We start from the raw sequence: 17896 nt of genomic DNA, 5'->3' as shown, positions 1-17896 counted from the left end.
TCTCACCGATCTTGGCAATCCCAGGAAGAAGGTAAATGTGGCGGTAGTTGCCCAGATCCGCTGGGTCTAGATTGGGTTTTTTCAGTAGTGTCTTTACCATGGCCCCTTTCCAATTGGGGGGGGGGGGGACTATTCCTGTAGCAAGTGAGGCATTAATCACGTCCGTGATGATAGGGGCAATTATGGGTGCTTCCCTTTTCAGAACGTTCAGTGGTGCGGGATCCCTGGGCGAGCCACTTTTCACCGAGGACAGCAGGGTCAAAAGTGTTTCCTGGGGGAGAGAAGGAATAACCTCCAACAAGTGTCCGGTTATAAGTGGACCCTGAACTGCGTGCTCATTTAAGGTGTCTCATTCGTCGTCTATTTGGGGCAGAAGTTTAAGAATATTCTGTATTGCAGTGGTAAAGAACTCTGCCTGTTTATTGCGTCGTTGACCCGAAGTGTCAGGGGCAACTGGCGGGGCAGGGGTTTTGAGGAGTATTTTTAATGATAAGGTTTCTCTGGGGGAGTTGGCCGCTAACAGGATTTTTTCCTCGTAATAGGAGGCCTGGGCCTTTTTAATTTCTGCTCTATAAGTGCCGATGGCTCACCTATATTCCAGCTTCTTGCTTGGTGAAAAATATTTCCTCCAGCTTCTTTCCAATACCTTGCAACGCTGTTTTAAAATACGTAATTCAGAGGAGTACCAGGGAGCTTTAAAGGGACCACCGGTCCTTTTTATCAATATTTTTGTAAGGACAACTTTCAGCGAGTCCTCTATCCAGCTGCAGAAGTCATCATTGGCTACCACTGGACTGGGATCGGACTTAGGTCTGGTCCTTTCCAGTTCCTAGGTCCACTTGTCCAGGGAGAGCTTAGGCCAGGGCCGGTTAAGGGTCAGTGAGGACTGGAGATAAGAAGTGGTGACCCGGGGGCACCAGGAAAGGGGGATGAGGACGTGGTCAGACCATGGGATAGGGATGGGGTAATTCCCTTTAAGGTTTTCCAAATTAGAAAACACGGGATCAAGGCAATGTCCGTTGACATGGGTAGCTTGCAAAACCTTTTGTGGCAGCTGAAAGGGCACGAGGTCTCGTGCTAATTCAAGTGCTGTTGCTGCTCCCAAATCGTCAAAGTGCAGGTTAAGATCTCCAAGGAGAGTAAAATTCGCTGCAGTACTGCCTAGGTTGATTACTGCTTCTACCAGAGCTTTACAGAAAGTGCCTGTCGCACCTGGGGGCCGATAAATAAGGATGCCTGTGAGGGAGAGGAATGGGGTGAATTCTATCGAAAAATGAGCATTCTCGCAGTCTAGGAGGGGGTTCCCAGGCAGACGACAGGTGAGGTGGTCTTTATATATGATAGCAATCCCACTGCCCTTGCCTGTCGTTCTGTCCACGGTCTGTATCTGGTACCCCTGGGAGAGTGCTTAAACAATATCAGGTGCTGAGTTAGAGTTGAGCCACATTTCTGTTAGGAACAAGACCTCTGGGTCGTAGTCTTGTAAAAGCATCGAGACCTATGTAGTATGCTTAGGCAGAGATCTACAGTTCAATAGAAGTTTATAGGAGCCAGTGGGCATAATAATCTGAGAGGAGAGTTTAAGCGAGCAGTATGGGCAAATTTCCGGGGAATTTTCACACAAAATATGATGATAACATGTTGCTCCCAGGACGCTGTTTAACTGATGTAGCTGGGAACTGCAGAAACAGTAGCGGTCTGGCGGAAACGATGCAGGTGTCCTGGCCCCTGGGCCCCTTCGGGCGTTGGTGGGCACAGACGGACTTGCCTTAGGCGCGCCTTCGGCGCGGTCGCGTCATCAGGTGTCTTTATGAGACTTATCCGGCGCCGGTAAGAGCAACTAGACCTCTGAACTGGCGTCTAAAGTGAAAAGATGCGGATGTGAGCGCGAAACCCTCCTACCCCCAGAGCATTGAGCACATCTCTTTCCCAGGATAGAGGAGCGTATAAAATGATTAAAAACTGGTAAACATACTATTCAATAGCAGCAGGATACATTTAAAAAAAATAAAGCAACCGGTAGAACCACTCTGAGTTCACGAGTGTTCTGCTCGGGTCTCAAGTCAGCCAATATGACCACATCATCGGCATACAATAAAATATACACATCACTGGATGCTTTTTTTGGAGGAAAATTATTTATTTTGAAAAAGCAATCAGGGAGGTCGCTTATAAACAGAGAAAATAGAGGTGCTAAAAAACAACCCTGTTTCAGGCCGTTTGGTGTAGCTATCATTCGAGTTAGACCCTTATCCCCCCATTTGTACTCTACACCAAGTTAATGAATGTAGTGAGACGACTAGCCTTAAGAGGTTTTCAGGTATTCCCATCATCCCTAACTTCTTCCATAGTGTGGGTCTGTCTACTCTATCAAAAGCAGTTGTAAAATCTACAAACACACTGTATATGACCTGTGATTTTAGCATTACGTATTTGTCAGTAATCATCTGCAGGGTTGCAATGTTGTCCGTTACAGAATGTTTTGTTCAAAATCCGTCCTGGGTAATAGGAATGACCACTCTGGAATAAGGCAAGTGTTTCAGTTGATCCAGGACACTGGCCACGAAGATCTTCCCAGTTGCGTTCAGCAGAGCAGTTTGGCGGTAATTACTTGGTAGTAGGCGAGAGCCTTTTTTCAAGAGTGGTATCATGATGCTCCCCAGCCATGATTTAGGGATTTTGCCAGTTTCATAACAGTAGGAGAAGAAAGAGGGGAACTAGCAATTTGCTCCATTCTTCTGGATTGCTATGAAGGACTTTGAGCAGGATTTTGTCTGGACCTATATCTGCTGAGGATCTAGTATTCTTTATATATTGAGCTATTTGTCATTCAGATGGTGCTGAGATATCCTGTTTTTTTTCCGGTCTTCAAATAGCTGGATTTGCCAAAGTTGTCAGAGATCTTGTTTACTTTATACAAGTCAAGAAGATATTTTTCCCAACTATGCGAAGATACAGGAGAGGCTTTTAATGATTGTTTTTGTTTCCATTGCTTTAGCAATTAAAACTTCAACACACGAAGTACCTAGCTGACTAACTGGAACTCTCCAGCGGTGGCAGATCATCTAGAAGCACCAGCACCTCACTATTGAAACTTCTAACATTTCGGAAAAAGAAAACCTACAACCTAGCCTTCTCTGGATTGGTCCCTAGAATCTGGAACTCCCTGCCCTCTGACATCAGACTGATCCCTTTAATCACTTTGTTAAAAAAAAAGTCAATCTGCTTTTACTGAACAAATCTCTACCCTGAACCCACTGACTCATTCTCTGGATACTGATACGACACAGTTCTCCAACCAGGGCTTGCATTCGCCATCTGAGTTTTTCAGGATTAGTGCTAGCTTTTAAGAATCCTTAATGGTGATGTTCCATGACGCAATGTTCAGACGTCTGCTAATAAGGGAATTTTTTAACCTTTTGTAACCTGTTGCTATTTAGGTTACCAGAGATCCAGGACCAAGAGTTGACCTTTGGTGATATTTCTGGTTTGACTAGGTTGTAAATCCAGATCCGTCTCTTCCCCGTCTTTAACACAGATGGTTAATTTTTCTTCTAGATGGCACAGTGAGTCCTTAGTGCCGAGAGTTTGATTGTGTTGTTGCTTCCTGCTCTTGCTTGGCTCTATTGTCTTTGTTCAATTGGCTGTGTAAGTTTTTTGATTGACTCCTACTACATCGAACCCGTTTAGGTGTAGGGAGTCACTCTCTTTTAAGATTACAGATGGAATCACAGTAGACCAAAATTCTACTCTTGCTTTAGTGGGATCAGATTTATTCAGGAATACCACCAATTTTATTTCTGCTGAAGTTAGAGAATGAAGAGAGTAGATCTTGTGAAGTAGATATAGGATCTTTTCTCTATTCAGTGATTAGTTTCCTGTAGGAAATAGGTCAGTTTTCTCCAAAGTGCAATATTGATTCTGTGACCACTTTCCTCTAGTGTTTTCTGGATTTGGATACATTGCTTCTTCTAAATCGGTCTTAGGTCAATGATCTTTAATTGGATTAAAACACTTGAAATTTGGCACAAGAGGGTTCAATTGTATCAGATTTTCCTTTCCATCAAACAGAGGATAAAAGCCCTCATTTTGCAGGTGCTCTGACGAGGCTGGAATTTGTGGTTCCACCATTTTTGTTTCTCCTAATGTTTCTTGTGTAGGGAAAATGTGATGCGGGAACGTTAATTACCAAATTTTATGTTTAGAGAGTCTTCGGTTAGTTCTTTTTCTTTTTCGACTCTTGGATGTTAAAGTTGGCCTTGTCTTGTTTGCATTTATGATTTCATGGGATGACAATTTACGTATCCCTTATTTAATTATTTTTTTGTATGCCTACCCTTCTAAATAAGAGTCTAATGTGCACAATGTGTATATTTTCTCCTTGACCATTTTATTAATATTTAGTGCGGCGGTGGTTTCCCCACAGGTATGCATGCAAAGCAAAAGGTGAGGCCTTTTCAAGTGCATCCTGGAAGAGTCACAAATTATGTATAGTATCTGGCCTGTCTTTTGCCACATGTGTCCCTGGTCCTTCTATACCATTGTACTCCATTTGGGTATCCAAGTTGCCTCTTTTGTGAACTTTACAGGGATAGCAAATTTCAGGTGTCTGGTACTCTAGAACAAATCTCCACCATGAACCCACTGACTCATTCTGTGGATACTGATATGGCTCAGTTCTCCAACCAGGGCTTTCATTCACGGTCTGAGTTGCATATGGTCAGTGTCAGCACTGATACCCTTCCAGGGTCTAGTTTGTGCGATATAAAATGTTCTAAATAAATAAGCGGTTGTATGGGTTCAAAGTTTATTCAGGCTATGCAAATATCTCACAATAAACTAATGTGCAACCAGTACTGTAACGTGTAAAAAAAAATATATTTTCAATAAGAAAGTAAAAAGAAAGTTAAAACGAAAATTGTTTTAGAAGACCTGAAGATGCCAGCCCTTTTTGTGGCCATTATGTTACATGAAAAGTAGGTGAGGCTTTTACAAGGTAGGCTTTGGGTTCTCCTGTAACTAGAGCTTTATGACCATAACACACCCAAGTTAATTCCCCAGCTGTGTGTGGCCACATTTGGTGAAAAATAAATATAATGATGGCAAATCACTAAGCTTTGCACATTTTTGTGCCAAATGGGAACTAAGAAATATAAATTTTCTTACCCTTGCACAGAAAGTTACCGGGATACGCAAGATACAACCAAATTCGACCAAGGTGTTGATAATACAAGCAGTTAATCAGACCCATTTATTGCTGAGAGAAGTTGGCAAACAAGTTTCAATATTGTTAAAAGCACGCGTAAGTGCCGATTACACAAGCCTGTTTACTAGAAGAACATTTGGGAAATGATTGTGGATGGTCCTTAGAAGTTACAGAATATACGCCTTGTTAGACTTGCCGTGTTTCCCCTGAGTTTTTTTTTTGCTTTCTGACCTCTCGGTTCTGACTCTGTTTGTGCTGGCTTAGTGTTTCTGTGCACTTTTCTCATGCTAATCAGTGGTAAAGTGCAAGTGCTCCTGTGGTAAAATGTGTTATGGATTTGTGTTTCCATGATTGGCCTGTTTGATTTATGTGTCAGTCCCTAGTAAAGTGCACTGCGTGTGCCAGGGCCTGTGATTCAGATGCCATTGGTGGGCTGCAGCACAGGATTGTGCCACCACACGAACAGCCCGTAAAAGGGAACTCAGACCCGCCATTGCGGAGGCTGCGCGCAGGTTGTAACTGCCATGTCGACTTGGCCAGTGCTCATACTTGCCAGTCCCTCACCTTCCCTTTTCTTACATGTCAGCTACCCCTAAGGTAGGCCCAAGGTACCTCTGTGGGCTGGGTGCAGTGTATGTGAAAGGTAGGACATGCCCTGGTATGTGTGGCATGTCCTGATAGTGAACTACGTCCAATTTCGTTTTTCGCTATTGCAAGGCTACCTGTTCCCCATAGGACAGAATGGGGAGTTTGTTTATAACATCTTATAAACATAACTGGGCCGGGGAATTAGGTAGGAAAATAAAGTTTAGTATGCCTGAACTCAGAATCTAAAGATGCATCTTTTAGTGTAGGTGATTTTTACATTCTCTGTTTGAAAATACCACTTTTAGAAAGTAGGTATTTTCTTGCGCTGTTATTCCGTGTGCCTCTGCTGGAATGTGGATTGCCTGTCTGGGTTTTGGATGACAGAAGGCTGAGAAGCAGGGGTGGCTCAAGATAGTCTAGGTGGGTCAGGAAAGGGCTGAATAGACTTGGGTTGAAATTGGGGAAGGAGGAGGAGATTTCCTTGCACCTCAAAGGGCCTGGTCTGCCTCTGACCATGCCGTCTTCAACTCCTGCCAGGAAGTTATACCAGAGAAGGCAGAACTGGTTCTGGCTGGGCACAGACACTCTCTGCCTAAGAGATCAAAGGATTTTGAGATATAAATATTGGGGCCCAGACCCCTGACTTTTAGAACTCTTTTGGATCAAGAAGATTGCCAAGAAGAAGAGCTGAAGAAACTGTGAGGAGGAACTACCACTGTGTGCTTTGCTGTGTTGGCCTGCAATGGCTGCTTCTGTCTTGGGCAGTGAAAGGACTGGACTGAACTTTCTGCAATCTACTTTTGGGAGTTTCTACAAGGGAACGAGGTAGAGCTTGCCCCCTGTTCAAGAAGTCTCAGGAACAGCAATGACTTCAAACTCTTCTGCCCTTAGCAGTGGGGATTGTGTGTTTTGTGCTGCAACAGAGGAAAAAGCAAACCGACGCTGTCTATGACGCCGCTGCCGACTCCGTGTCCTGAAGGCACCGCAGATGGCACGGCTGCAACGCTACACCGCGACCCTGATCTCACCGACGACGCCTGCTGATGACCAAGCTGGTGCTCGCACCGCGACCTGTGGGAACCGCACTCTGCACCGCCTCGCTTCACGACGACGCCTTGGTATCCCCGATGACGACGCCCCACACCGAAATCTATGCCGCTGCTTGCACCGTGGTTCGGTGGCACTGCTCGTAAAGTTACATGATGCACCGCCCTCATCCCGCACTGCAGCCTTGGCCTACCGGCGCCGGCACCATCGACTCCAGTTCGTCAGCGGACGACAGCGTTATAGCCACGACGACGACGCTGCTTGCACCGTAACCTGACAGCACGGTGACGAGCACCGCCTTCACCTTGACCCGCGACCCTGGTCTCACCAATGATGCCATCTGACGCCGCCACCGAACCGCTGCTCGCACTCGACCTGAGGGCACCGCACGCTGGACCGCTGCACTTTGCACTGCAGCACCTGACGCCTGCCGACGCCAGCGCTCCTGATTTCAATGGAGGTGAGTTTGACTTGCAACGCGTGTGACTTCAAGGGCCCCGACGACTCCTGCACCGACCTCTGGAGCTGACCCCTGTGGACGCCGTGCTTTTGGAAGCTCAACAAGAGGTCACCGACGCCCCCATTTCTAAAAGGAACTGTTTGCGAGTCTTCCCGACACCGTAGCTGGCCCGCGACGCCGCAGTCAGCCAGAACTGTTTGGATTTGTTTGCTCACGACACCGTGATAGCCCCGGGTGGGTGTACAAAACGAAACAATCCACTAAATGTTGCCAATACCCAGGACAATTGATACAAGTTTTCACACATAAGTTCTGAATGATGCACTCAGAGGTAGTCTAAGTGAACACTGTTGGCAGGAGGACTTCTTTTCCTATAGCTCTATTGTGTCACAAAAGAGTTGTTAAACCACTCCTTATACAATTGATAGAGACTCCTCCTTATTAGATGACGCGGACGCATTTCAGCCTTAGATAATCTTCTTGGCCTCTTCAGGACAAGGCTAATGGAACAATAATAAACTCTTTCACGGGTCGCTTAAAAAACTGACCCCTGTCTGTTGTGCCTTCACGGGCGCTTCAACAGCAAAGTAGCAACATTTAGTTGATTGTATCGTTTTGTACACACTTTTTTTCACATGTTATTTTGTTTTGTCCATTGTTTGGTGCCATTGTAAATGTGTGTCTTGATTAATAACATTGTTGTGAAGAACTAAAAAGTTGGAGAGAGGGTAATTAATTGTGCTCTACACAAAAATGAAAATTATATATTAATTCCTCCATACCATTTCAGTTTGTAGATTAAAGCCGAAGTGAGTCACACGCTTTCTCCACACCAACAGCACCAGCTGCGGTGGAACGGAAAGCGACTCAGAAGTGCGAAATGCTGCGAGAATCAGGTATTTTTTTTTTTTAAAATGAGGTGAAATTTATTACAGTTATTCAAGTTAATTTTAAAACAGAAATACAAAACACCTAATTAAGACTTTTATTTGACACAAATAAATGTTCCTGTTCTCATTGCCCACAGGGCACTACTGTTTGTGCGAGGCAAGAGAGGTGGGTCCCATAGTACCCCCAAGCGAGGTGCATAGCATTGTGACAACTGCTGATACCCCAGCAGAGATGTCCACCTCTGTGGAGATTCATCTTTATGGTGGCTTCCATACTGGTAATCAGATTCCAGTAGGACAAAAGAAGAGCAAAAGAACCACTAAGACAAGAGGTGTCCCGCTGTTACCCCTTTGTTGCCAAATTCCAGAAAGGGCTCACCCTATGACTCAGTGACCCCTTATTTTAGTGCCACTTCTATAGCCATAAATGATTTGGAGTTGCATCTATTAGCTATTCTGGATTCGGTGCTTAAGGCACTACATGGCGAAATTGTTAAAATCTTATTTAGTTCTTTGGAGAGTTTGCAGTTGAAGCTGGGGGCCATTGAATCTTCCGTGGATAACTTGAAAGCATTGATAATTGGGTTTGGGAGTGCTGAGTCATCTCTCTACGAGCAGAATGTTCGGGGGGCTTTTGAAGAACCTCGTAGGGTACTGTCGCCCTGGTAAATCTCCTATAGATTGCGGGGAAAATGTCAGGGACTCTGATAATGGTACTAGGGAATGTTGCAGTTCAAAACTGCTAGCTGGGAGGCGGGTGAGGGAAGAAGGGCCTGCCCCTCAAAGCTCCCAGTGCTCAGGTGGCGTGATCTGTCACGCCCTTAGGGAACATCGGGAGCCTAGGAGACGACGTCCTGACAAAAAGTTAGCCACCGTCAGTAGTACCATCAGGCTGCAGCTCCCACCAGAGTCTATGCCGCTAGTTGTCATATTAGGGGGTGTTACCCCGTTGAAAGGTGGGTGGAGGAATCTACCTCCAACATAATGCGTAAGGTGAGGCATTGGTGTGACACCTATATGGGAGAATGGTAGAAAATATCTGCACATCTAATAATAGCTAGAAGAGTGGGATGGCTGGGTAACAGGAACAAAGATTTTGAGGAGGATTGTATAGTTTTACATTTTGGGCACCAGGATTTTGAGAGTGAGTGATCATAGGTATTCCACCCTTAGAGTCCATTCCCTTGTTTTCTTCTACCCCCCCAAGACTGTCCCTTGATTTCTTCTCCCCCCCCCCCCACCCCCCAAGATGGTCTTCTCGTTTAGAAGGGAGGTTTTCTAGACCATCTGGAGGCCAGGGGGGTAGGTGAAAAGTTCAGATCAGGGCGATTTGCCTTACAAATAGGTCCCAGCCCCTGAGTGGTCTGGACTGCAATGACTGACTGAACCCCATTTCTGTAGGGAAGAACCAGGTAGCAGATAGCAGAGGGGCTGTGAAGGTCTGTTCCCAGATGAAGGCTGACTCAAGCCCAGGAGTCACCATAAAAGTGGTGAGCTAGAATATTGCTGGCATTATTAACAAAAAAGATGATGTGAGGCAGCTTAATAACCCAGTAGGCCATTATATTATAGGGCTACAGGAATCCTGGGACATGGATAATAATTCGTTTTTTTGTATGGATTTTCGTCCTTTTTTAAGGCTGGTAAACCTTTGATATGCGGAGGAGCTAAAGGGGGTCTTGCTCACTTTAGTATCATTGGAGAGTCCATGTATCGCACGTCTAATTGAGACAAGTTCAGACAATTTACTAGTAGTTCAGTTAGATTTTAAGAAAGCCCCAAGCCTAGTGGTGATTCATTTTTATAATTCTTTTTGCGGGCTAATGCTAAGGAGCATTTGCTACCTCTCAAAAGTTTTCTTGACTCCCGTGAGTAGAGTCAGAATTTACATATTCAATGTCTATTTTAGGCAATTTTAATGTGCATTTGTGCCCGTTAGGCTGTTTAATACAGGATGATTCTTTCTTTGAGAGCCTAGAAATGACCCACTTCGAGCATACTCCACAATGGGAGTTGCTTTGGGAATTTCCTTGCCAATGGGAATTTGCAGCATATTAATAATGAACTGGCAGTAGCATCTATCCCACCTTTAGGTGGGAGAGGGTGTAATTCGATAATTGGTCATGTTTTAATATCAACTGCCATGGATCTAATGTTAAGCATTTTGAGGTTAAATAGAGTCATCTTTCTGAGACCTTTGTCTGTAACCTATCTAGGGTATGTGAACTTGATTTTAGCATTTGCGTAGAAAAGGATATGAATGATGAGGAGGTTTTGACTGCTATGAATAGGATTTGTGGACAGATTGCAAAAGACCTCAAACGGCCTCAGGGTAAAGTGAACGCAGACGGGGAGAGGTGGTTTGACCCTACCTGTTCAAAGGCTCTTCAGAATTTGATGAGGGAATTGAATCATATTCCCAGGGATAGGAAAGAGAGAGCCATCAGGAGGAGAGCATAAAAAACGCCCTGGCCGCTCGGACAAAAAGAAATTAAAGAGAAGGCCTAGAATGACTTACAGCAGGGAAGTGTTTTGAACAACAGTGCTAAGTTCTGGGAATTGATTAATTGACCATTTTTTTAAGGAGTCTGGTAACGGTGTGACAGATTGTATCATTGCCCCAGATATTTGGGTGACACACTTCCAGGGAATATATGATAACATGTTGGAAGAGACCCTGACCGTAGACCAGGTTGAATGGAGTGGTGATTATACTCTGAATTTAATGGAGGGGTGAAACGGGTAGCGTGGTGCAGAGCGGGTGGGCCAAACTCCGGAGGAAATGTGTAAAGCATCCGCGCAGTACACATAGGCGACACACTAGGCACACTACAAAAAGAGACCACACCAGTCTAGGTGAAAAAACAGCATATGTATTATGCAGAACACGTCATCAGGTAATCACAGATGTAACACTGTGCCAACTGGCACCGGGTAGCAATTTACATGGGGACTATTTCCAAGGCAGGGCCAATCGGGCCGCTGCCAGAACCATCACAGGGTATAATCAGTAAATCAATAAATGCAACTATGGGCAAGACCATGCACTGAGCATCATCATATTTGCATAAACCAAGTAGGCATGAACATGAGGCCTCACAACATTAGCATGGTGGAAATCAGGATGGCCTAAAGTCCCTTCGGCCTCACCCTGTGAGCACCAGGAAAGAGCATTAGGCAACAGTAGCATGAAGGCACTAGGCATGAAAACCCATTATGCGTAACATCGGGCATAACATATATGAGCCTGGAGGCATAACCTTAGGCAAGAGTACATTTGCATGCATCGCTTTAGCATGAGGCATAACCTAGAACCTCAAAACCTGACATTAGGCAACTTCATAAGCATTAGGCATCAGTAGGCATGAAAACATTCGGATTGGGCACCAGACACTTTATGCACAAATACAGGCGCAACCCTCGTTAACGGGGGTAGCCAGTATATGACGCACATAGGACCATCAAGGTAAGCGTTAGGCATAAACCCATGAGGCATAAAGTATTAAAACATATTCTGCATAACCTTGGCCCTAATCATATTAGCAGGGGCATAAACAGGTGAACATAGGGTATATTCACGAGACCAGAAGCATGAGCAACATCTTTAAACATAACTTACATCATGCATAGTGGGGCACCCACTGTAACCCCAAAAACCATTGCCCACTATATTGCAGAGTAGTCTCTGGCGTCACTGCGCCTAGGGAGCCCCCTCTCTGGGTCTCTAGTCATCGAATTTGCGCAACCGCTACAGCTGCCCACTGTTCTACGGGAGGGGCACCTGTACAAAAAAAGATCAGGACTGGCTGGGGCCCCCCTCGGGGACCCAAAGGGAATATACCTGGCCCCTCGTTGCAGCTGCCGCCACTGCGGTACGGCTGTGACATAACCCTGACCAGTCCGGGGGAAAGTTGGGGCCCTACCTCCCGGGGGCTTTAAAATAGGGTTATGCTCGCCAGGAAGAAAAACGTTGCAGCGGCCCGCAACTGCGGCGCCGCTGTGTAGCCCCCGGGGCACTGTTGCCCGGTCCATACTGGAGCCCCACGGGGACTCCCAACACAACTGCGGCCGCTCTTTGCAGCTGCCCGCTGCCAAGCAGGGCAGCTGGTAGAACAGCACCACCACTCTGGTCCTCTTAAAGGACTACTGGGGGGGTGGGCACCGATAATGTGCCCCGCTGCCCCCCCTCCACCACCAGTCCCCCACTAAGCCCTTCACTCACCGGGTTCACCTCGTCTCTCTTCACCCGGGCTGCCTCTCGGGGGACCCGGGCCTCGGGTTCTGCAGCTTGTGGAGGCGGGGTAGGCTCCCGCCCTCCTACTGCGGCCGCAATTCACGCTGCTTAACCCGGGCCCCCTCCCGGGACCCGGGACTTTGCTGTCCGTGAGGCTCTGGACTTCTTCCGGACGGAACCCGCCTCCCAGTTGTCAGGCAATGGCCAGCACCAATCCCGGGCCAGCGGCGGTGATCCTCGGCAGTTCTTTGGTGGGACAATGAGGGGTAGGCTTCCTCCTAAGTTCAAACACCACGCGGGGTAGGCACCTGCTCACAAATAAAGATAGACGAGGGGTGGGCACCCGCGAAAGAGTGCACACACGCGGGATGGGCTCCCGCTACTATAATATGCATAAATTGGGGTAGGCTCCCGTTAAATTAGCATAAAGAACCCACGGGGTGGGCTCCCGCTGGTTTACATTAGGAGCGCAAGGTGCAGCAGAACACGGGGTGGGCTCCCGCTGTTTCAACTAAGCGCCCAGGCGCGGGGTGGGCACCCGCAATCAAAATTAAGCATAAACCCGGCGCTAACGCGGGGTGGGCACCCGCTGGCAAAAATAGGCAGCTCTCCTTTCTGGCACGGTAAATATGGCGCTCCTCTCTTCAGGCCATCCGCATGTAGCGCTTGGGCAGTACAGCGCTGCAGAGGACAGGCGCTTCTCTCTCTTCCCCCTGGGCACAGTTGTAGCGCTCACTAGGCGCTAGATTCCATGCATGCAGGAATAAAAGTCCTGGGGGCTGGCAACCAGTTGCAGCACTCACCAAGCACTAGAGTGCAGGCAGGGAGGTGTCGTCAATCCAAATATAGTGCTCCCAAGGCACTAGGTCCCACCAGGAGCTTCAGGGACACAAGGCAGCTCTCCTCTTCTCTTTGGAAAGGGCCATATAGCGCTTCTCTTCTGGTAATCAAGCAAATAGTCCCACTAGGCGCTAGAGTGCAGGCAGAGCAGCGCAGGCACTTCAACTATGGCGCTCACCAGGCGCTAGGTGGCTCGCAGTTCCAGGGTCCCACACGAGAAGGTAGCGCCCATGCTCCTCACCTCCTTGGAGTGCAGGCCAACGACTGATGGCGCTCAGGAGGCGCTAGGGCAGGAGAGCAGGCAGGCAATACTGGGCAAGTTCAGCAGGCAGGGGGCACTCATCAAGACAGGACAGCAGTTCCTGAGAACGGTCATCCCCCATCCAGTGGCACTCCTTCTGGCACCGCAGTCTTCACTCCAGCAAAGGGCTCTCACTGGCCCTGTGGACAGCAGAGGGGTACAGATGGGCTAAGGGGCCAGCACACAGGCCCTTGCGGCGGTACCTCCTGGCAGAGTGTCTCCTCTCAATCAATTCCACGCTCAGTCTGAGCACATGGCATCCCAGCTCCGCTATTTATACACCCCTCTCCCCACCTACCAGAAAGGGCTAGAACCTTCTAGAAGGCTCCTGGCAGTTCCAGCCCCAACTGTCACTGTGGGGGAGGTGTTGGGCACTCTGTCACTTCAAACACTTCAAACACTAGACCGCCAACCCACCTCAGGCAGGCGGCACAAGCAGACAGAAAGGGCGTCCATTTTAAAAGTGACATTTTACAACGGTGCATTTCGACAATGGTGGAAATAAAGGTGCGTACACCATTGCACTGCATTTATTATATTCAGTTCAGACACACCCTGTCAGTAAAAAGGCTAGGGGGAAAAGCGAACAATTTTTGGACAATAAGGGCCAAGTCCAACAAGGGATAGCTTGGATGCTATTGTAACTATGCCCGATGGGGTGCCTGTGGATTTATATAAAGTTGATCCTCGTAAATGGGCAAAAATCCTAACGCAGGCAGGTAATGCTGTGTTTAGGAAAAGTATTTGGTTCTCTTGGTCAAAGGACATAATAGTTCCTGCCTTTAAAAAGTGCCAGATACAAGATGTTACTGCCCAGTCACCCTTATAGATACGAATGTTAAGTTCTTACAGTGAGCGATCCTTTCAAGGCTAATGGACTGGACAAAGCAGAATAACAACTTTTCTGGTTTACAATATGGGTTTAGGCTGGGCAACGTTAGACTGGACCAATGCCCGAACCTACAATTGATTATTGGAAAGTATATGATTGCTAAGGAAGGCGTGCTATTTATGGCATTTATGGAGTGAACCTCCGCATTTGAGTAAATAGAACTAAATTGCGGAGTGTGTTGATTGACCTTAGCGTGGATGGCAATATATTTAATTTCGTACCTGAACTATATTTGGACCTTGTCACATTCGTTAGGTTTAATCAGGCTGGGAGCCTATCTGGACATGTTAACCTATTTAGGGAGGGTCAGACAAGGATTCATCTTGGCTTCAGTTTTATTTACATTATACAGAAATAATTGGAGCCCAACTTTGTGTGCAGCTAGCAAGGATATTCCGAATGCAGGTCTGCAGCTTTAGCGCTCGTATATGCGGATGACGCAGACCTAATATCTAGGACTGGACTGCAGTAGGACTACAACAGCTGGTTAAATATTTGTGGCCATTATTAGCTCCTGGACCTAAGTACCAGCTATCCGAAATCAGATATTATAGTTGTTGGAGGGGGCAATGAATTATCCAGAGTACCGATTTTTTCATACTTGGGGTACCCATGAACATGGCTCATGGGTACCTCAAAGGAAGGCAAAAAGCAATGCATTTTCGAGAGTTGCAGCAGCAATTTTTGATTTTACTTAAAGACGGGGCAAAGCTAATCGAGGCACTCAAATTGCTCACCTTGAACCCACAAACTCTACTCACCTGGCCTCGAATATGGTGAAGTATCTTCACCTAGGTTTATTGCTCTCTTATTCCCTTGCTTGTTGACCTATCATAGTCAAGGCGTTATCCATTACATCCATTACATGGCTCAAATATAAAAAAGGATTTAACATTTAAATTGGGACGTCCTGAATTATTTGAGAATCCGCAAGGCATTGTAAAGAGGGACCTGAGTTGGGTAAAGGAGCACTTTCTTTACAATATGGGATCGGAAAGAGAGGCTGTGGAACTCACCAAGACCACTGTCCGGTCCTATATTGTGTTAAAAACATGCCTGTCACTGGAGCTGTATTTAGTCACTGTCCCAATACCTCATCACTGTTTTCTGTTGACAAGATTTAGATAAAATCTTCCACACTGGTCAATAGCTGTACTGCAGAGGAGACATAAGATAGATGAGATGGTCCTTGCTCATGCGATAATGTCTCGCTACAAGATACTATACATTTTATTCTGTTCTGCGACCATTGTCGCTCCTTATGGCAATGATCTATACTGCAATTATTGAAAGAGCAATGTTTCGAGCAAGCTAGACCTGCTTTGGTCTACCTACAAATGTTGACAAGACCCCTGAGGTGCTTTAAAATCGCCAGTTTCTTGGCTGTAGCCATTAGGATTAGGAAGAGTCAATTGCGTTAAAACAATGTTTATATGATATCGCATATCATATGAATTTGCACTTTATTTTACTGTATTTAAATAGTTTTTTTTTTTTAATATGTATTTTTATTGATGTCTTAGTTTATATGTTTACTTTGATGAGCTTTATTAACTGTATAAAGCTTTTGCTCACTGACTGAAGTCATTTTAAATGTTTGCAAGTTGTATATAACCCCTCAAATTATACCTAAGATCAATTCAGAGTAAGGTGTTTGATTTTCTAAATATAAGAAGGAATTGTCTCCCTCTATTCATTTGTGGTGGACTTGATGAAGTACATAGACCCTGATTACGAGTTAGTTCGTGTTTTCTGGCCCTGCTAAAACCTCCTGTTTGAACAGGGTGGTACTTACAGCACTATTTACCAATTTACCAGGTTTGTTAAATGTCTAACCATTCTTTAGATTTCCTTAGGTGAAACCTGCTGGAATTTAACAGAGGAAAAGTGTACGATATTTACTGTACCATGCTGAAATTGGTGCAGTAAGCACCGAAATCTACATGTTATTTCCCAGAAATTCATTATAGGCGCTATTTACTGCACCCAATAAAAATCGTACCCCAGGGCATCGTTATTTATCTGGTGCGATAAAATGCACCTGGATTCCGAGAACCTCTGTATCGGGCCATACATTTTTGCATGAGGTAGTGCAACGATTGAATAACGTGAATGAAGTATCACTCTCACTCTAAGGTTGTAATTAGTTGGGGTGATCCCAGGCAAGGAAAAGAAAACAGAACAAAACTTATATTATTGTGATTGACTTTGAATGGATGACACAAAACCATGTCTTGGTACCAGCCGCTGGTCCCTTCAATAAAAAAAATGTGTTTTAGATATGGTGAGATGGGAATCAGCTACTTGTGAAGTAAGGGATCACTAACAAAAGTCTTCTGGAGCAGATCCTGGTCTGCCCATATGAGATGTAGTATTAAATACATTGGAACGTCCTTCGGATGATGGACTCTGTGAAAGGAGAAACCACGTTCAACTTTTAAACATGATATAAATATTGGATAAGGGGAAAATGTAGGACGCTGTTACCTTGTGCATTCCCAAATGATGTGTTATTCTTTATGCAGAACGTTATGTGGATGCAGACTGGAACCTATGCCTCATTATGATAGACCAGCTAATGCCAAAGGGCCTGGTAACACTTTAGTGGGATCATCAAAATTAGGAGGTATCTGGAAATACCCCAAACTTCAGAACAGCTTCACTTAGTAATTCCCTATTTCACGGTAAAACCTGAGTGTTCCATTCGGAATACTTTATTTGTACACCTGGGGGTTACCAGAGCACTCAGTAATATTAACTCTGGTGTGTGAGGGGGGTGGCTTTAGGAGGTGCAGGACTGGGGTACTCATAACACGACCCTTGCTAGTGAGAGTACTATACATGCAGTGAAATGCTGAGGGAGGGTTTATCCTAGGTTGCTGGATGATTGTACTATAGAAATCAATACGGACAAAAAACATGAGGCTATTGCCCACAATATCAGTAGTAGAACATTCATTGCGATGTGGCTCATCACATGTAATTTATTATATGTGGCCATCACTCCCAGTGTGGGAAGGACTAATGCTTTTTTGTGCTGTGTTTCCTCCTTTTTATAATTTTATGGATGCATAAAATACATTTCTGTTCAAAGATTTTAACCAGAAATTGACATTGGCTGGACATATATATTTTTGTTTGATTTTGCCAAGAATGGTGTTTAATATTACAATTTGATTATCTGTACAGTTTCTGTTTTCAGTATATTGCGTTCTTTGGCTCCTTAGCTAGGTTGAATTGTAATAAATGTATGACCTGCAGCCCCTGAGGTCTTCTGCAAGGTTAATGCTGGAACCAGGCCAACTAACAAACTGTTAACCTTGGATACTTTAGGGAGATGTTCTTTCTTTCTTTCTTGAAGAGCTGTTTCAGATATAGTTGAAGTCTGGGTTTAGCATGTGAAGCACTTATTTATATATGTAGACTTACTAACAGCTA

The sequence above is a fragment of the Triturus cristatus genome, chromosome 6 (assembly GCF_964204655.1).
Source record: "Triturus cristatus chromosome 6, aTriCri1.1, whole genome shotgun sequence".
Taxonomy (NCBI): domain Eukaryota; kingdom Metazoa; phylum Chordata; class Amphibia; order Caudata; family Salamandridae; genus Triturus; species Triturus cristatus.
This window is presented reverse-complemented; position numbering follows the sequence as displayed.